This window comes from Balaenoptera physalus (assembly GCF_965194825.1).
Source record: "Balaenoptera physalus genome assembly, chromosome: 4".
NCBI classification, from domain to species: Eukaryota; Metazoa; Chordata; class Mammalia; order Artiodactyla; family Balaenopteridae; genus Balaenoptera; species Balaenoptera physalus.
Window position 1 is genome coordinate 85,416,933 of NC_138891.1, and position 21,606 is coordinate 85,438,538.

Here is a 21,606-nt window from a genome sequence, read left to right on the forward strand (position 1 = left end):
GTAGATTAAACACACTGCATCACCAAGTCCTCAACAAGCAGTAGTGGGGTGGCGGGTGGAGCTGGCTTTTTCATGGCCGTGTCTAGGGCATTCCGGTTCATCAGGAATGTTCCTTTGTCCTCTCCTTCCTCTCCTCCACAATCGCACCCTCCCCCCACCCCTTCCCTGAACTTCCCTTCTGAAAATGTCTGGATGGCACAGCAATGATCTGGGCAGAAATGAAATTTTGCTAATAAGCAGCCTCCACAAGAAATCCTAGAGCAGTGACACTGTTGGAACTGCTTAGTTTGTCTACTGGGAACTGACATGAACTTCCCAACAGAATTCAAGGAAATGAAAAAAAAATCTTTTTTTGTTCTCCTTTTCTTTCTGATTCTCTTTTTCTTTCTGTTTTGAGGGAGGTAGTTTCAGGAGACATGGCTGCATTCTGGTGTGGTGTAAAGTTTTCCGTCGGGAGACAATAATGAACATTCCTCTGGCAGGACGGGATGGGCTTTTTTTCCTTTTTTTTTTTTTTTTGTTTCTCTTGCTGTTGTTTATTTATAAGACATTTCCTCTCAGTTAGTAGAAGTTAGATCGTAAGAGGCTCCAGTGATTTTCCTTCCACCTCCCCTCCCTAATTTCTGTGCTTCAGCACTCTGGAACACTGTGAACTTGACAAACTAATCAGAGCAGGGAGCTTAGCAGCCAGGCCTGGACACTCTCAAGAGACTGTGCTGATTCTCAGTCGATACTCCTTGGATCAGGAACCATAGTCCTGGTGAGTGGTGAGGTTCCAGAATTTGATGTGTCAAGGATTCTATTCTTGGTGTCTCTGAGGCAGTCAGGAAATAACGAGTGTTTTTCAAAAGGAAAAAAAGAATGCAGTTTTTTTAAAAAGCTACCAAACAATCCAACGGCCTGATGAAGATTTTACTGTGCACAGCTGAGAGCACTCTATGGACAATGGCTGAGCCTTGAGTCTGTGCTCAGGAGGAGCCTGCAGGCTTAGGTCTCATGCTGCCACCGATGGATGTCAGCCTTGGCGGGCCTGGCAAACATGCTTGTGGGAGGAGGGAGATAGGTGAGTGAGTGCAGCTGGGAGGTAGTAGTCGGGGTGGTAGGAGGGGGAAGTGAAAGTGGGATTCATGGTTTGTTTGGAGTTTCTCTCTACCAACTTTTCATGCATCTCTCTTCTGCACATTTACATTATGCTCAGAATACATAACGTACCCAGCTAAGCAAGAAAGAGAAGTGGATGCATAGCAGAAGAATATTGTTAATACTGTTCTTCTAAAGATCACTTTGCTAAGAACTGGCTGTTTTTAAATGTTAGGGAAACTCCCTCCACCCGACCTTTGGAAAATATTATTTGTCATACCCTCTCCTTTATTCTTCTGCATTCATGATATCAAACAGAAGAATGCAAGGAGAATCCTTATTTGGTTCCAGGGAAATTTATCATTGTGACCGAGGAAAACTAGATGACTGTCCTCACAGTATTAAACCCAAATATAGTATTGTCCTCAATATAAGAGATTCTGATTGAGTGTGCTCTGGGAAGTTGTCGAAGGAATGAAATGGGGGTGGTTGCATGCTGTCTGATATGAGACTAGCAGAGGAGTCAACAGACCAGCTTTTGGTGCCAATACATGCCTTCCGTGTCCTTGTTAATAATTCACACTCTCCCTGGAAGTGGAGTTTCGGTTGGAATGTGTATTTGTCTTTTACCATCAGGTCCCTACTTAGTTGCTCTTTCAGAGGTATTTGATCTTACTGTGTTTTCTTGTCTTCTTTCCAATTTCAAGAATCCAGCATGTTCCAAAATATTAAGAGTGGAAAAAACAGAAAACAAAAAAACATGGTGGCCATAAAAGCATTTGACTGTGTGGCAGCATCTGAAGTGAATTGCTCTTTGGAGAGAGGGAGGAGTCTTTGAAGTCCCCAATATGGTTCTCATAGGCTAAAACTTCCAAGAACCACAACCCAGCCTAAGGGGCACTTACTCGATGTTCTTAAATATTTGGAAAGAGATGCTATTTTATTGTTTTAGTTTTCCTTGCTATTAACACATTGCCAGTAGATTCCTCCTAAAAGTTGAAAATGCTTTAGCAATAGTTGATTTTACATTTAACCAGATGTGTATTCTGTGTGCCTGTTGTGTGTACTCTTGTCCAAGCTGGTACAGTCATCCAGCATATTACAGTGATACTTGGCTTTGGAATTTTGTTTGCTACTCTGGGCGATTCAGATTCTTAACCGTTGAACTCACGCATGCTCGTTTATCCCTGTGGTCCCTACAGAGACTGACCCCTGCTACAGCCTCATCAGGGTCTGTCAGTGACCTCTAGAACAAAGAGGCAGCTTCCTTTCACAATTCCTATAGTTTGTGAGGCACATCAAATTCCTGAGCTGTCATTGTGATAGGAAGCAGTCCCAGAGTTTTATTAGGACCAGTGTGCTGAAAGTTTAATGGTATATAATGGAAAACTTGCCTATTTCAGTTAGGCCATGTTAGTTATGACCATACTACTTGTATGTATAATGTTTCTTGGGGATTTTCCATTAATTCTTTTTTTCAAAAGAAAGAAGTTGAAAGGGAAAATAGTGTTAAAATTTTTTTAAAGTTTGATATAAAAAAATGTAACTAGTTTTACCCCGTTACCACCAAGACCTACGTTAGGTTGTGCCTTCCTCAGTTAACACTTAGGCTGCACAGACTGCTGGGAGAATTGTCTGTTCATCTCTGGTAGGGATGATGTCTATTAGGACTGCACTGAGGGCAAGCTGTATATCTAATACTTAGAAAATATTTTATTATTGAAATCCTGTAGCCTGTATATGAAATTTTATGAGCATCTTTAAGCAGAAAACAGGTAAACACAAATATCTAAGAGTACATCCCAAGAGATGACATTTTAAAAATATAAACTGACAGAGAAATTGTCTTCATTGTTGCCAAGATCTGGAGTTCCACATGGCTGTGGAAGAAAGAATTCTATGGCTAAGTTGGAGTATTTAAGTCAGAATTTGATCAGTACACCTTCGACAAAAAGGCAAGATGATGATGTGTTTCTTTCCATTTAAATGGTTGTAAATGGTTACCTGATCTTTTCAAAACCTATCTTATAAACCTTCATAGTGTACTATCAATAATTCAGTTTTCCAGTGCTGATCCCCAAAATTTTTATTTCATTTCAGAGGATGCACGTTATAAAATGTATATTATCTTGCATGTGCATTTTTGCTGTAAGTACTTCCTATGTTATATTTATTTAATTAGGCAGTCACAAAGAGACACAAATGACATTGCTAAATAACAGAATTATTATTGCCCCAGTAAGAAATTATTCTTTCTTATTTATATAGAAATGCTTTTTGAATTTATGCGATTCCTTTCAAAAGATACATATCTTTAAACGTTAGGACGAAGGCGTTGATTCATTATATCATGTGATTGTATATGTATGTTATCTTATGCATAATCACATACCTATATTCAACTATTAAAAATATAACCAAATCCTAGCTAGGCTTACTTGCCTTTGAATTCAATCAAACGTTTTGCAAATCAAACCATAAGTGAAATGTAGTTGACATTTTATCACACTGACAACACAGAAATTTTACACAAATATTTATGAACAATATCTGCAAAAGATAAGATTTGGTTAGCTGATAAGATTGGTAATTATCCTTCATAGAACATACATGTTAGATTATGAGCCTAAATTCTATTTATGTACGACTTCAAAATATTAATTGCTATATGTATAAAGTAGTTTAAAATGAAGTAGAAAGAAATTAAATTGCTTTTAATTATCTGAAAATTGAGAATATATTTAATGATTCACTTTATTTTGTAAGAATGAATTTATATACAAATGACCCAGTTTATTCTAGTTTCTCGGCTACTTAGTTGTACATTAAATACTTTGATGCTGTATTTACATATCAGCATCAGCAACTATAATTTCCCAAATACCTTTTCAAGATAACCAGCCAAGACATATTCTTGTGAAGTCACACTTTTCTTTGAAGCTTTCCATAATAACCCAGATTAAAAGTGAACTTCCCCTTCTGACATTAATTGCATTTTAAAAATCGGTAGCTTTTGTTTGACACTTATCATGTACTGCTTTGAATTGAAGTTTTTTTATATGTATGAAACTACACGTGGTTAGAGGAAAGGTACTACATTTTCTGTTTATTTATCTCCCTTCCAACCAATGTCAAATTACCTTAATCTGAATGGAGGATCAATGAATATGTGATGAATGAATGAATGGATGAATGGACGGATGATATCTATATGGCAGTGCATTGACATTGAGTACGTATTGCTTATCGTAAGGAAGAAATACATCCAGAAAACAAATCAACAGATTCTTCTATATCTGAATCCCTTAAACTCTCATATTAGATCTTCCAGCTAGCTGACAGCAACTCCAGTCGTTTGCCAAGGTAGCTTTTGTAATCTCCACAATGCCCAGGTGATTTCTGATGGGACATGGAGTCTTGAGCTTGCAGTGGTTCCATTCATTTTCCAGGACTCATGAGGGGGCCAAATACCCAGGTTGGTCTGCTCCTGCAGTCTGAAAGTACCAGACTGGCCTCTAATGTGTCATATTGACCAAAGGCTCCTCCAGCTTGTCAGTACTTGCTTACAGTCAGTCAGTGGTTCTTCCTTTCCTCAAACTCAGCATCTAAGGAGCTCAGGCTGATGTCAGATGTGGAAAGGCACGAAGACTAGCTATGAATGCCCATGAACTAGACAGGAGAGGGGTGGGGCAGACAGACAGCACAATAAAGAGAGGGGCAAGAGGACAGGCAGCCAAATCATTTCCACGATCTTAACAGGCACTAATTAAATGCCCTGTTTTAGGCAAATAATAGCTGAAAATAGCCAAGGGCAATTGTTTCTCATGAATAAGTAAAGAAATTGGTGGGATGTCTTGGTGCTTCCTCAGTCAGTAAGCTGGAGCACACTAAGGCACATTTGGTGCTCTGGACACATCGGAGGAGAGGGGCCCATTCCAACACCCTAAATGGTACCCTGCTGACACGAATAACATCCGGAGACTAACTTCATATTACTACAAGCTGACCCTAATAAACAATAATTAAAAGAAGCCAAAATATTTCGTGAAATTTAATTATATCTGTTATCAACTGTCAATCAATGGTCAATCAACTTGGCAATCCCCAAACTACATCTAATTCTGTCTCCTACACTGAATTCTTTTCTAGAGCTTCTAATATATATAAATGATATGTACTAGTTTGATTTCCATCTCTTTTTATTTTTCCTATTTATCCTCCAGTAAACTGAATTCCTAGATGTAAGCAGCCAGAGGGAGAAAAAGGAGTGATTCACATAACGGATAATTAACCCTTGAACAATGGAAAGTTAACTCTCCATAGACATGCCAAAAACTGAAATGTTTTGTTGTTGAATGTGTTCTCCTTTGAGTGTTAACACGTAGAGGACATCTCCATTAGCGCAAACTTGGCACCAAACAACCTGTTCATTCTCAAGCTGCAAATGCCACACTCACCTTCCAGTTCATTCTGGCAGGATTTGTAGCATGATGTCCTCTTGGGTAGTCATGTTCAAACCACTCTGAGGGGCAAAATTGTATGAGTGCCTAATCCACTTTTGAAAATGAAAGAAAAGGATCTGTTTTTATGAAAAGCACCTAATAAGGAAAGACACAAATTGTAATAAAAAGTGTTAGCACCTTGCATCTCCTGTTAATTGCCTTCCTAGTCAAAAGGAACCAAAATAGTGTAATAAATGTTAGACGTGCATCATAAACAGAATGCAGAAAAATGTCTCTTCCTTTTAACAGTGAGTTAAAAGAGTAGCAAACCTTAAACTACCCATATTGCCTTAACTTAGGCTCCTATCCTTATTCATCTATTTCATTTGTCTAATGAGGATAATAGTACCCATTTGACTTATTTACCAGCATTGTTATGAGGATCAGATTACAAAGACTGTCTCTTCATTACATTCATTAAACATGGATTTAACATTCATTCATTCACTCATTTATTTATTAATGCAGGAAACATTTTTGAACCATATTCTGTGTCAGATATTATTCTAGAAGCTAAAGCTTGATTCATTTATTAACAAATATTTATTAAGGAGCACATACTATGCACCTAGCACTTTTCTAAGGGCTGAGGATACTACAGTAAACAAAACAAACAGGAGTCTCTATTCTCAAAATACTTACGTTTTAGGCAGGGGAGAAAGATGACAAACAGGTACATATGTAAAATATATAGTATGTTAGGTAGTGATAAGTGCTGTGGAGAAAAGTGAAATAAGAAAGAGAGACAGAGACAGAGAGAGAGTGTGTGTGTGTATATGTGCGTGTGTGTCAGGAGTAAGGTTGCAATTTCAGACTGGGTAGAAACGGAATGCCTCACTAAGGGGACAACATCCGAAAAAGATAAAGAAGCAAGTTTTGTGGATATCTAGGCAAAGGCATTTCTGGCCTGGAACTACCAAGTGCAAAGGCCCTGGACAGAAATGGAGTTGTATCAGGCAAGTCTGAGGGGTAACAAGGAAGTCTGTGTGCAGGATCAGAATGGGCAAGCAGGGGGATGGTAGATGTGACAGGGAAGGCAGTGGGGGCCCGAGCACGTGGGCCTTTATATGCTGTTGTGAAGGTTTTGGCTTTGTCACTGACAATACAGAGATGAAAAGACGTGACCTCAAGTTGCTCGTTGGTAGACAGACAGATAGGGAAGCAAGCAGGGATAATGGCATATGCTAAGTATCGTAACTGGAGGATGCTCAAGGAACCTCGGAGGCACAAAACAGTGAATGTTTTACCCGAATGCACCTTGCGGCAGAGGGTCAGGGAGAGCTTCATAAAAGAGCTAATAAGTCCCTTCTGGGCCTTGAAGGATTTTCCCAGATGGTCAGAGGGAGGAAGAACATTCAGTAAGAGGACCAGAAGGGGCAAAGACACTTAAATAGGAAATAGCATAGCAGAGTTGGGGAACAAGTATCGCTAATGTTCAATAGAGGAGTGTGGAGAAATGATGCTATAGATGTAGGCAGGGAACAATCATGTTGGGCCTTGACTGCCATGCAAAGATGTTTTAACTTCATCTTGGGGCATTTGGGGAGCCATTGAAAGGTTTTAAGTAGAGAAGGTTAATGATCAAATTGTGTTACAGAAGATCACTCTGGCAGCAGGGTGGAGGATAGATTGGAGGAATGGGAGAATAGAGACAGAAAAATGAGTTAGGAGGCAACTAAAATTGTTCAGACAGAACACAATGAAGCTCTGAACTAGGACAATAACTTTGGGAATAGGGCGGAAGAGACACGTTCGAGAGATAAGAGGCAGAATGGACACAACTTAATAACCTTTGGGCTGGGCATCAAGAGGGGGAGTTTTGGATTGCTCCCAGGTTTCTGCCTTATACAACTAAGCAAGTAAAGCTATGAGGAGGAGGAATGGGTTTTGTAGGCTGGGGGAAGATGATAAATTTGCTTTTGAATGTGTTAATTTTGAGATGTTGGGGAATTATCCAGACTGATGCCTGGTAGGCTGTTGGATTTAGTCAGGAAAGCTGGAGATAGGTCAGGGATAGAGATGAGTTTGGCAATCATCTGAGTCGTCAGCTTCAGGATAATAGTTAAAATTACAGAGTGGACTTTTCTCAAGGAAAATTTATTGACAGAAAGCAAAAGGGAGCAGATCCTTGGAGTAAAGCACATTTATGGCACAGAGAGAGAAAGAGGAGTCTTAGAGAAGATTATTCTGAGCAACTATTATGTGCCAGCCGTTGTGCTAGATTGTGGAGGAACCAAGACGACTACTACCCAGATCCTGCCCTGAAAGCACCCACAGTTTGTAAAAATGTAAGAGGTTACTATCACCACCAACCATGGACAGTGCTAACAGAGGAAATGTCCAAGCATAACAGAGAAAGTAGTACAGAATATTTAATTAGCATTAAGGGAGATTATAAAGGCAGAATCCTGGAAAGTTTGCTGCATGCATGTCGCCATACCGTTCATTTCTGATTCCTCTAATACTTGTATGTGTATGTTCTGGTGTTAGCATGGGTTCAAGCTATTGGCAAAACAAGCCAGGTGTAAATTATGGTAGAATCGAAATCGATAGCGCTTTGAAGTACTGGAGTGCCCAGTTCACGTCAGGGCGTGCGTCTGTGTTCACTGAAGCGTGGCTATCAAGTGCACCCCGAGTCATTAGATGTGTTATCCAGTGAATAACAGCATAATGATATTTTAGCAGAGCAGCCTTATGATAAATTCTGCTTTAGTGAAACTCCACATACAGAGCAATTTCTCCTGGCCGTGTACATTGCACGGCAAAGAAAGGATATCCTGCTGTGTATCAGAAGGCTGTAATTTCATTTAGGGGTTCTATTGACATCGTAAACTGCAAGAGCAGAGCTCAAGTGGCTATTTAAGTCATAGGAACTTCAAGCTAAAATTACTGCCTAGTCCTAATCGCCACCTCCGAGGGACCCCTGCCTATACATATGTGTTTTATGTTTCTCTCTTTGTGTCTATAAGTACTCAAATCACTCCAGGGGCTGAGGTGATAAGCCATCCTAAAATATGACAGGTACCTGTCACCTTTGCAGCTGGTATAGGCTAAGGGCTAAAAGCAGTTATATTATTCATTGAAGGTCAAATGTTAAAAGGGGCCAGAAACTCCCCAGCAAGTTCAGAGTATAGGTGTTCTTGTTTTCCTGGTTGAAGACATTCTCTATTTCTGTTTAAGGTCAGAGTCTTCCAGCATGTTGAGGCTAGAAAAGTTGGGACCTTTAAACTTACCTGTACATCAGAGTTTACAGCTTGTAAGTGTTTGCCCCATTCTTTCCTCTCTTTGCCTTGACCCATGATCTCTTGTGAAAATACTAGTACTGGATAGTCTTAGAATAGTATCCAGTAAGGTACAGATTATACAATGCCCCACAAAAGTGATTCCCTAGATGTCTAAAGGGTCCATTCTGTCCTGAGATATAGTCAAGCTGAAAATTGGAAGCCATAATAATTGACTTGAATGTTTATATTCTGAAGAAAATAAATTTAAATAAAATTGCAAATTGTCAAATTGTGTTTATTAGATGATGCTTTGGAATTGAATCCAGGAGACCAACAAGGAAAGATTCAAAGCTGTGTATGTTTCTCTTTGGTTTTTAATGAAAACGTTTGTGCCCCTACATCAACTATCAACTTTGTCCAGAGAGGCCACTACAAAATTAGACACCAGAGTTTAAACTTATTCAGTCCTTATGGCTGACATTTTATTTGGTCACTCTCTTTCCTGGGCTAGGGAATCATCTATCTACGTACTGTCTTAAATACAAAATCCCAGCAGGATTATCATGGTTCAGAAAACCACAATAGTAATAGAACTTATGACTCCTCATAAGGTAAATGTGTTTTCGGTGATCTTACTAACCCTTATATCACCCTGTAGAGGAATGGAGGATGGAGAGGTAGATAGCTGGACCCACAATTAATGGCTGAGACTGAAGTTTTTACTTTCCATATTAGCCTGACTATTGTTCTACTGCTTCATCGCACTATTTCTTTATTGCTTAAATAGTATAATTAAAAATTAAAGTCTATAAGAGCTGAATCTCTCTCATCTGTTAACATGATATTTTCATTATATTCCTGAACAACATAATATGCCATTGTCACATTTCTGAGAAGCGATACTGCTCTAGTAAGAGTATCCTCAAACCATTTATATCCATGGGAAGGTAAAAAAAAAAAAAAGAGAGATATTATGTAGACATAGATAAGCTCCGTCATGAAGAAGTACAACTCTCCTATTGTTTTCCTGGATTTAGGCAGCATAGCAGAGTGATTAAGAGGGCAGACTCTCTGGGCTCTGCCACTTACTAGCTATATGACCCTAGGAGAGCTATTAAATTCTTGTGCCTTAGTTTCTTAATATATAAAATGGGGATGATAATGATACCTTCATCATAAAATTACTATGTGGAGTAAATGATCTAATAAATGTAAAATAATTAAACCAATACTTGATATACAGTAAGCACTCAATAAACATTAGCTGCTATTATAATCACCATTATCATCCTCCTCTTCATCGCTTATTCCTAACTATAGAGTCTTGGTTAATACCTGTTAGGAAAATTTCTACACATGTGTGTGCATGCACACACATACACACACGCAAACACACATGCACACACGCCATCCACCTAACAGTGCTTCCTTACCTCAGCTGTGGGCTTAAGCTTCACCTATATGTTAATTTCAATGTCTTCCTAAGCAGAGAACATATAAGGACTCCATGCTTTGGATGAGGTGGGTTTGATACTAAATTCAGCCTTCACACTGGTTTAAGTACTTGATGCAGAATTACGCAGTGGCTGGTCCTCACGCCTATTACTCACTCTAGTTGTTCTCATCTCATCCCTTAAGACCTTCCTAAATCATAAATTCTGTTAAGCATGATCTAGTCCAAATCTATAGATGGGTTCACCATTATAGTTTCAGCTCAATAAATAAATGTGCAGTAAATGAATGAATGAATGAATGTTCTATTTTCGCCATCTTCACTTTGGTCCTAGTGCTGGCTACCTGTTGTTCTAAATGTTAACCTCATTGTTTATCTAGGCCACTGCATTCACTAACCCTAGTTATTATTCTGTCTTCCAGTCCAGATTCTGCTAGTTATTTTTCTCCTCTTGCCTGATTTGAAACTCTCAGTACTGATATCCAGTCACTATAGTAGGCCTGCCCTCCTATCTGCCTCATCTTTTCCTTTGTGGAACCATTGACACTATCCTTAGAACTGTGTTCTTTATGCCTCTGCCTATACCTTCTTCCCATTTGAAATCTGAACTTTAATCTTATAAGTGATTATTATCCATTTGTATTTTAATCTGATACCCTTGGTTCTAACCTTGATTTTGATCTTCATATCATGTGTTTCACACACCCTTTTGTATATTTATTATATTTTGAGAAAAATACGCTTACATCAATAGTAAGTGAAAGCTGATATCAAGCCCTATCTGTAAGAAACAGCATTCAACCACCTTGGCAGACCACGTGTTGTACCATTTGTTATGCCTCCACAATGGTCCTTATCTTAGTCCCTTGATAAATGTCAGAGATCTGATATCCTGAACCTGGTCTCAGTTGCCCTATACCTGCTCCACCCCTAGGCTGATGCTAACAAACTTAATTAATGTAAAATTTAATTGAGCAATGTTGGCATTAGTGTAGAGTACATCTAATAGTAAATATCACATGTAAAAGGGAGAGAAACTAACAGCAAAATCCAACATCGTTGCAGCTGGTAAGCACCATTCACCATTACATTTTGACATATTTATTGTGTTCCTCTTATTGTCACTTTTTTTGGGAAGGGACTCATAAAAAGGAGAGAAAAAAATTTTTTAAAGAGGAGGTACAATTTAAATTTAGAAACAAGTATGATACTAAACTTAATTAGTATTTCTCACAATAGTTAACAGGGTTACTATTATCAGTGTTACTATTATCAGAGACAATACCTGCTTACAGGGAGCTTCTAGTTTGTATAGTCTTGTTGCAGAGATTAGTCATTAGGTCCTAAAACTAATTAGGTGGAAATCACTAGCCTGTTATTATGCACCAAAATGAGCAGTAAAGAAAGTCAGTGAGTGCTGCAAGAATTCACATCAGGGAGGTTTCTAATGGTATATGGGAGGCTTGATAGCAGAGGGAGAACTTTAGCTGAGGATGTAAAAGCTAGGCGTTGAAGGATAAAGGAAAAAAGGGTCTTTTGGAGAGAAGGGAAGATGGCATGCAGTGCTGTGATACCAGATAACAGAGAAGTAGGGAGAACGAAGAAAATATTTAACCTGAAAGAAGGCACAGCAATGGGAGAGAAGTTGATGCATACAGGAAGTAATGAAATTGGAAATAAGATCCATGTTCGTGAAGATTAGGATATGAATTTGGAAAGGCAGGTGGAGTCCAAAATTTATTTTATGTGGGTGATGAGAACAATAGCTGGCATACAGTTAGAACTCAGTAAGGGTTTGCTGAATAATTGACACGTTTTAGAGAGGCAAGCAAAAATAATGAAAGGGGTGTTTTAAGAGTTAACCTGGCTATAGTGTGCAGGGTGGTTTGAGGGGGTTGAGACTAGTCCGAGATGCCTCTAGCTGAGACGTAATTGCCATCATTCAGATGCAGAGCAACCAAAATTCAAATACAGTCATGACTGTGGAGATAAAAAAAGGGACATTTCTAAAAACATTAACGGCACTCTCTGTGTCTCTTTCCTACCAACCGTAACCCTGGCCCCCACCATAACTTTAAATGGAAAGTATCTCCTAAATGTGGGATCCTTTTTGCCTTTTGATTTGATTTTAGTGAAGTCCATTACTACTTATAAGGCAGGGTCAGTATGGAGAATGGACCCTCAGGCTTACTCAAGCCTCTAATCAGTGAAGCTTTATTATATTATATTCCTGAACAACGTAACATGCTCTCGAAGTTTGACTGCTTGGGGAATAAACTTAGGGGACACACAGACTCCTTTGGGTTCATACTTATGAGTTCCTGATAGGCAAGACTCTGTGGGAAATCTAGCAAATCAAAGAGTGCTGATCCTCTCAGGAGAGATTCTGGAGGAGTGTTCTTAACTATATAGTTCTTAACTCTCACTATCTAACTCCTGAAATAGCGACAGAACCCTTCTACATTTTCTCCCTTCCTTCTTCACTTAAACCAGATCAACACCAAAAGGAAACCTCAGTAGAGACTATATGCTAGCAGAGATTTCAGGGACATCCCAAGCTCTGTCTTACTCCTGGACGGTCTCAGAGACCCCAAGGGTATTCTTGTACTTGGTTGTGAGAAACAGTACTCATTAACTTGTCTTTTGCTGTGTGCCATCATTATCAGTCATGCACTCAGTTAGCCTTTTCTTTGGACAGTTCTGACATTTCTTGAAGGGTAACAATTTGACCAGCATATCACATCTATATTCAAGTTGTTATTGGCCAAGAGTCATGTGTGCACATTGCTGTGATTCCTTCCTAAGGCAAGTGCCCCATTTTATCTTATGGCTATTCGAGTGACTGCCTTTTCTTGCCTGCTCAGAGCTCCTTCCAGACAGGACCATGCCTTACTTTTCTCTTTATCTTCTGGTTTCAGCATAACACATGCCCCACAGTAGACCACCAGTAAGCATTTATGGACTCTCTTGGTTTCATGCATTTTGAACAGGGACAGCCCTCCATGAGGTTTCCATCTTGAGTTCTGATGCGGAAAATACCTCCTAAGTGACGAACTCTTTTGGCTCCCCCACCAGTCAATCCCAGGTACTTACTAAGCCTAATTTTCCCCAGCAGTTGGCATAGGGAATGTGAAATTGATGGTTCTGCTTGTCAAACCTGTCTGTCTGCAGAGTGTAGAGTGGCGCACCATTTAGAGGAAGGGTGTTTGGGAAATTAAACAAGGACTGTCTGAATAGGAGACCTATCGGCCTGCAACGGAATGACAGGCTTCTGCCACAAACCAGGGTTAAGACCTGCATATTGTGGCTTCTTTTCACCCATTTGTGAGAAATGGGTCTCACCCCATTAGTGGGTGCATATGTTACACCACTGGAAGCTGTTATGCATCCTCCATAGGTCTGGATGAAGGAGCTGTAGCTACACATAAATATGTACTTGCCAGCAGATCTCTGTATTTATCTGCCTGTCAGTGGGAGCAGACAGGGCACAACTCTTTGATGGGCAAGAACTGCAGGTCAAAGCCGTGCTCTTGCTGCCGCCACCGCCACTGTGATGGCTGTGGCTTTATCATTTGAATCCTGAAGGAGGCTAGGGGCAGCTTGTTAGTTGTTGTTCCAGCCTAACCTGGGAGGCTAGCTCTGGTCACTGACATAATTATAGAGACCTTGCAAATGTTGACTGCCAATGTTGTTGTGGCCAGTGACGATGGACTCTTAAAACCATGGTTACCCACCATCTATCATCTTTCAATCGTGCCTCAAGAGTACACACATCTCTGCTATCTCCGGGCACCATCTCTAACGCCTTTCGGATGCTGTCTGATCCTCCTGGATTCTGCCTGTTAAGTGTATTTCCTGCTGCAGGCTGCCTCTCAGCCTCTGTCCCACTCAAGAGACAAACTCCCTCCCAGTAGGAAAAAATTATTGTGCTTCAGGCTTCTAATGGAAATAGTCTACTAAACTAGGTGCTTACTTTAGCAGCTATCACACCCCTACAACTATATACATCATTGACCGTGGTCTTTACCGTCTCAATATGAATATTCCTTGTGAGGAAAAAGATATTTCTCCCCCAGAGTGAAAACATACTACTGATAGCAAAGTGAATTTATGATTACTTTGTATATAACTGAAGAAAACAAGCAGAGCAAACTTGTGTTTTTAATCTAGGCCTGTTTACCAGTTTAATTTGATAGTGGAAATTAATTGTGCAATTCTTAATATAACTACAGTACAACCACAATTAACAGACTTCTTTTTTGTCATTGTTCTTCCTCTCATGCTTATAAGAGGGCATGGACCATTCTCTTCCCCCAAAATTCAATTTTCCTCAAGATTGTGGCATTATTGCAAAAGAAGTGACAGGAGTATTTTCGTTTTTTGGTTGGTTTGTGTAGTATCCATTTAATAAAAGTCTGACTGAAAGATACAAGGAGTGAGCTCAGCTGAGACAGTGCTTCCTGATTTTGCCTTTCTAAAAGGTAGATGGGAAAGCAGGAGAGTTTTGTCTCAGACAGAATTTGGAAAGAAAGAGACTCTCTTGTCAAAGAGAGGTGAGATGATGTGAAAAGGGCTTATTTCTATATGTCAAAAAGGTATAAGACAGATACTTCATTGAATAGGAGACGGACTGGGTTCAAAGGTAGAGCTTTCTTTTCCTAGTTATTTTTATTTGGTATGCTTTCCTCTTATTATTCTTCTTAATATCTCTACTATGCAACAAAGGCAAACTGATTTTTCTGAAGATCACCTTCAGTAGGGTAGAAATTAGTAATTTGATCAACTAGATCAACAGACAGTGAAATGAAAATGGAAAAAAGGAATCCTGTATTCAATTAAAATATGTTGCCTGAGCAAAGGCTTTTTAAAAAAAAATAAATTAGGGATTGGTAATTGGGAGTTATAGGTTGCTGCTTCTGTGAAAGTGAGCTAGGTAAGAACCCCATTTGACCTTTTGCTATCACTAAAAGCCCTAAAGCTCAGTATGTGTATCAAAGTCATGTTAAATGAACATGTAACTTCATGGCTTGCTATGAGAGTCTGCACCTGCTTAAAAGGCACAACAGAAATGCTGAAATGGGACAATTCATTAGGAACAAAGAATTTTCTAGATGCTGTGGCAAAGGTTTCTCTAGGACAGTGTTTCCCAAACATCCCTGATCCTAAGAATCATCAGGGTTACACGTGAAATATGCACTTGTCTGGGTCCTCCCTCCTGCCACCAGACCTAGAGAATCAGAAACTTCCATGGAGTGACCTTGGCATTTGTATCTGAAACAAGGAAACTAGTTGATTGTTAAGATCAGGGAAGTCTGGGAATACTGCTCTAAGAGGTTTTTTTAGAACATATAAAGAGGGGGACTGATGATTTTATATATACACTTCTCCTATGTTCTTCCTGAGATTTCAGAGGCATTTCAAGAGAGTAAAAGAAGAGCCTTTCTTTATACCAATGATTTTTAAGCATCTCTTGTCTCTCCTTGTCCCTCCATATCAATGACCTTAAGACTTTGTATTCCCCTCTTCCCCACCCCTCACCCCTACCTAATAAATGGTCATATCATGAAATAAAAGTCCTTAGATTAGGAATTTGGAGCTTGAGTTCCAGTTCTGGCTGAAGCTCAGAGCTATGTGACCTTATACCTTCCATCACTTTAGTTTTCACATTAGAATAATGATGAGGTTGCACAAAATGTTGTTTGTGAACTATCCCAGCTCTACATTGTTACGAATATTAAATAACTTCTGTAACTTTGTTTGGGGACCATATAGGATGACTTCTGCGCTTGACGGGAATGTGTGTTCAGGTTTAGACATGTCCGTTAAGTATTATTTACAGACTTGTTACCTATTTCTGAAACCAAATTGAGTTACAATTTCATCTAAGATAATAAACTTTTTGGAAAATGTATTTTCTTCTTTTGGCAGCTAGAAGTGTCTTCCATGGGAACTGTTGACAAGGGTTTGTCACATTGACAACCACATTATGGATACTGACTTGTTGAAAGAGTAAGAGAAGGTATGAGTGAATGAATGAATAAGCTGGTGCCTGTTCTCCATGCTAACACTTTCAAGTCCTTGGAGGCAAGGATGGTAATACTCTTCAACTAAACATTGGAGGACTGGTGTCAAAAAATTTTTGTAAATACATATACATGTCCATGACTTAGCTTTGCTACAAAGCTAAATGGAAAGTCCTTAGCTGAGTACAACAATAAAAGTAGAAAATAAAAGAAAGTGCCGCTCGAGTTTTGAAGGTGAAGATAGAGAAGTGTAGCAGTAGAGGTTTACATTTCCTGAGCTCCCTTGTCGGCTCAGCATGTCCTCAGTGTAAATACACATGTGACAGTGGCCTATGCACTCATTCACACTTCAGAGAAGCCCTCGGTTTCCTTTTCTCACTCCATTTTAGCAGTGGGCAGCCTGCAACCTTTTGATCAAGCTGACTTTGTATGTAACATGACTGAACTCCGCTATGCCAAACATCCTTGAGGAAGTTGACATTTGTGTACTTTGAAAGAAAAAAAAGAGAAGTGAATCCCAACTGCTTCCTCCTGCCCTTTGATTAAGAGAACGGTAAGTCAGCAGGAGAGGTGCTGCTTTTAACATGCAGGGTGTGCAGAACTGATTGGTATTTTTCTTTGAAAAAAAGTAGAAAAGATTGATGTTAAACAACACTAATCAGAGTTGATTACAGGGACTGAATGAATTCATTGATGGGAAAGAGCCATGGTTCCAGAGACAACAAAAGAGATTAGATAATAGTCAGGAGAATAGTATTTGGAATAGTTCTGCTCATCTCTGTCAACCAGGAATCAGAGCCCCTAGCTCTCTAAACACTCCTGGAAATAGACTTATCTGTACACTAAGTACAGTTCTCAGCTGGGAATGCTCTTCTCCTTGAGCTTTGTATGGCTGACTCTTTCTCTTCATTCATGCCCTCAGCCTTCCCTGATCACCTTATCTAAAGTGGTGCTTCCATCACAGCCTGGGTGAGCCCAACCCACCTCTGGGTAGCATATTCCCAAGTGCTACCCAGAGCTCTGTCTGGAACCACCTGCAGTTCCCTGCATGGACTATATTTTGCCTTGCTCTGTAATTTTTTTTCTGTCACCTCTACCTGGTGACCCTTTCCATCTCTCCTCATTAAAAGTCAGGGTCCCACGCCTCTGTTCTCCCATGGTAATTTATGCTTAACTCATTTATAGCAGGCATCACCCCATGTTATAATTATTTGGATAGTTACTTTACCTTCTCCCCAATAGACTGAAATATTTCAGGGCAGGGACTGTAGCCTTTATCTTTGCAACTTTAATGTTAGCAAAATACCCAGAATGTACTGGGTGTTTAACTAATGAAGAATGAATGAATCAATCAATCAATACTCCCTACCTACCTACCTCCTTGTTTTAAAATAATTGCCTGAAATAAATAACACAACCCAGAGGAAGACATTTCTATCCAGAATGGATAACCCATTGGTTATCTGTTTACCAAAAAAGTAATGGAACAAAGGAAATGGGAAATCAAATTTAGGAGTTTAACACATGCTCTTTTCTGTGACCTCTAGTTTGTGCCAGATAGCACTCTGACTACATATGTGAGGAAACCTTTGGAGAAACAGTTTGTTGGACTTATGCTATAACTTCTGAGTAGTGAATGAATGTGTTGATTACTTCACAAAAAGTAGGCTGCTGCTATTAAATTTATTATTAATTATAATGCATTGTTTATATAGGCTTCTCCTTTAGGAACCCCCAAGTATTCAACATACATCATCAACCTAATGCTATATTCTGCCTCATATTAATAATCTTATGGCTACTGAAGCCATCACCTGAGCACTTTAGAATCTTGATAAATATTATCAAATGCATATGTTACGCTCATTATTTTCAATAATCTCATACATTTAAATTCCTAGAGAAATGTGTTTTCTTCTTCTTATATATCATCAGGTGGATTACCAGATCTTCTCCACTCAAAACATGGAAAGTAGAACATATGGGGAATCACCCCAGGCTTTTAGGTGGGATTTGTCCCAACTAGTTCATAGCTGAAACATTTAATGACATTTTACATTTTACTAAAAATTCCATTGAGCTTACAAAGGAGCATCATACATCATAACATCATAAGAATGGTACAGAGCTAGGGAGGGAAGAACCTAGAGCATTTTATGGTTCAAGATGATGGAGTCCCAGTGATGCTAAATACTGGCCACATTTGCCCAAATGTTGGCTACATCGGTGGCTAAAAGATGGGGGAGCAAGAGGACCATTTTATCATGGCAAGAACCATTTTATCATGGCAAGAACACTTTCATTTTCACTTTTATATGATATTATTCTTGAATTAGTCAATCTCACATTTTTCAATGCATTTTCAACACAGTTTTCAATCTTGCATTCTCCAGTATATCTTGGAGATCTTTTCATAGCAGTACATAGAGAGCTACATTAATCTTTTATTCAGTTGCACAGTATTCCATTATGTAAATGTATCATAGTTTATTCTACCAGTTCCTATTTATAAACAATTTTTGTCATTTCAAACAATGCTCCAGTGAACAACGTTGTACATAAATCATTTCATAGACGTGCAGATTTTCTGCAGGATAAATTCTCAGAAGTAAAATTGTTGGTCAAAGGATTACATGCATCTTAAATTTTGAGAAACTTTGCCAAATGGATCTCAACAGGGCTTGTATTACTGACTACTCCCATTGGCAATATATGAAAGTGCCTTTTTACTCCCAGCCTCAACAAAGTAGTGTTTCTTCAAACTTTGGATTTTTGCCAGTTGTATAGGTAAAAGATGATATCTCACTGTATTTTCAATTTGCCTTTTCCTTATTATGAATGATGCCAAGCATCTTTTGATATGTTTAATGATTTTGGTGTTTGTTTTTTTATTAGGTGTCTGTTCATCTTTTGCCTTTTCTTTTGATTGGGTTCTTGGTCTTTTCTTATTGATGTCTTGCTATTTATACATTAAGGAGATAGTTCTTTTTTCTATATGAGTTGCAAATATTTTTCCCAGTTTGTCTTTTTTTTAATTACTTTGCTTATGATATATATATATATTTTGCCATACAGAAGTTTGCTTTTAATATAATCAGATTTACCAATCTTTTCTATTATGGCTCCTAGATACTGAGTCAGGTAGACAGTCCTTTCCCATGCCAAGATTATGAAAGGATTTGCCAATGTTTTCTTTTAGTACTTTGATAGCTTAGATTTTTATATTGAAAAATACATCTATTGAGTGAGATTTTTTAATCCAGAAGATATTTTCAGGATAAAAGAGGATCTAGGAAAGAAAAGCCATAATGTTCCCAGAGCTTGATAAGCTGTGGCTAACCTGCTATCATTTGCATAGCATACTAAATCTCATTCCTTTCTGCCAGCAGGATGCAATACAATTATGATGAAAGGGCCAATCTGGATTTTAAAAGGAAAATTAAGAATAACAGTGTTTAGCCTTTTGAGGTCTTCGCCTTTCCTCTTTCTATATTGCTGTTTGTTTGTTTTTGCTTTTTGTTTGTTTCTGTGAGAAGGCCACATGCTAGCAGGGAGGCTATAAGCTAATGGCATTATTTATTGGTTCAAATTCTAGTATCTTATGCAATTCAGCACTAAAATCTTATTCATTATGAAATCCAAACTGGTATAAAATAGTGCATAGCACCTAGCCCTTGGAGTCAGAAGCCTTGAGTTCGTCTGGTGTACCCCAGAGCATCTCTCCTTGCCATGATTTCCATCTGTAGTCAATGGAAAGAATGAGATCATTATCTCAAAAACAGTAAAAAAACAAATAGATACATTTTTAAATGTTTGAGTACTATAGAAAATTAGTTCATGAAGTTATTAGCTGACGATATTTTCATATGATATGGCATATGAATTTTTAGGGGGAGGCTTTATGTAGAAAGCTTTATTTTCCCACATTCCAGTTAATATTTGCTCACACTCTTCTATATTTTTCCTTGAGGTTCAAAAGTGTTCTTTCAACAAGTATCTGTTTTAGGTACTGGGGTTACACAATGAACAAAACAGACACATTAAAAAAATTCTTGTCTTCAAAGAGCTAATATTTGGAGGAGAAAGGCAGAAAATAAACAAATGCATGCATAAAATATAAAGCATATCAGAAGTCTGTAAGTACAGTAGAGAGCAAGAAAGAGGGAGGGGGATAGGAAGTGCTGGGAAAGGGGTGTTTCTTTGATGACTAGAATCAGGGAATCCTACACATTCAGCAATGACCTTTAAAGGATATGTAAGGATATCTCAGAGTTCCAAAGATACTAAAATGACTTTCTGTATCATAGGAAGAGCCAGAACTAAACTTACATAAGTAACCAATTATTTATGAACATATTGGTTCTATTCAAATTCAAATGACAGCTTATATCAAACTTTTCAACAGACATCTCACATGTGCTTAGGTTACTCACCTCTCTCATCTAAGCCAGACTCACCATCAGCCTTTAGGCAACTCTATAGGATTTATTATTGAGAATGAAGGACCAATGTCAATGTGATTAGGAGCTGGTAAGATTCTTGTTTTGTGATATTATTAATCTTAATAGATGAAACACTATAATCTTAGCTGGAGTAAGACATTAGATATGAAGACATTTTCTTTACCACTAATGTAGCATCTCCCCTATGGAACCCAAAACCTCAGAGTCTGTGATGTATTACAGTACTCTCTACTGAAATTATAATGCTTCTAGGTTGTTAACTGAACTTTCTTCAGACTTAGATTATTGCCAGAGTGATGTTCTTTAGTTGGCACTCAAGTTCTTCTGTGATCTAGCCCTAATTTGCCTAAACATTACCAATTTTATTTCTTGCTACTCCCTTTCACAAACCAAATGATTTGCTTTTCCCACTGCATGATAACCTTTTTGTTCATATGGTTTATTCTGCTCGAAATGATTTCTCTTCCCTTTCTATACTTTGAAATCCCATGTATCCTTTAATACCTAGTTTCAAGGATTCTCCATCTGAAATCTCCTTCCTTAGCCATTTCTTGAGGTCATTACTCATAAATTGTATCTAGCTAACTATCTATTATTTATTTACCTATCTATCTATTGATTGAGTTATCTATTTATCAATCATCTATCTACCCATCCCCTAAGATACTTGATATTTATTATATACTGAATAAATGGATGAATGGTAAAATGAGGGGATAGTGGACAGATATAGGAATATGAACAAGCAGTAAAATAAAAGTGGTCTTGAGTAGATCCTATAGTCTTCTTATGACAAAATATTAAATAAAATATAAATGAGCCTTGTTTGAATTGGTCTAGAACAAGGGAGGCTGTCTGGTG

At 38.5% G+C, this 21,606-nt stretch overlaps 1 protein-coding gene across 8 annotated transcripts in view; it reads left to right on the plus strand.

The window, feature by feature from the left end:
* The window catches only part of ZBTB20 (zinc finger and BTB domain containing 20), an 814,580-nt gene that overhangs the window by 506,306 nt on the left and 286,668 nt on the right, over positions 1–21,606 (plus strand). For 2 of the 8 annotated variants that reach the window (XM_082460053.1, XM_082460047.1), the window contains exon 1: positions 3–760. The exons of 5 other annotated variants lie outside the window; for them this stretch is intronic. The gene's annotated coding sequence lies outside the window, so the exon portion shown is untranslated. Of the gene's footprint in view, positions 1–2; positions 3,229–21,606 lie in introns of those variants that run through there. One more of the 8 variants, XM_082460057.1, reaches the window with a different exon arrangement.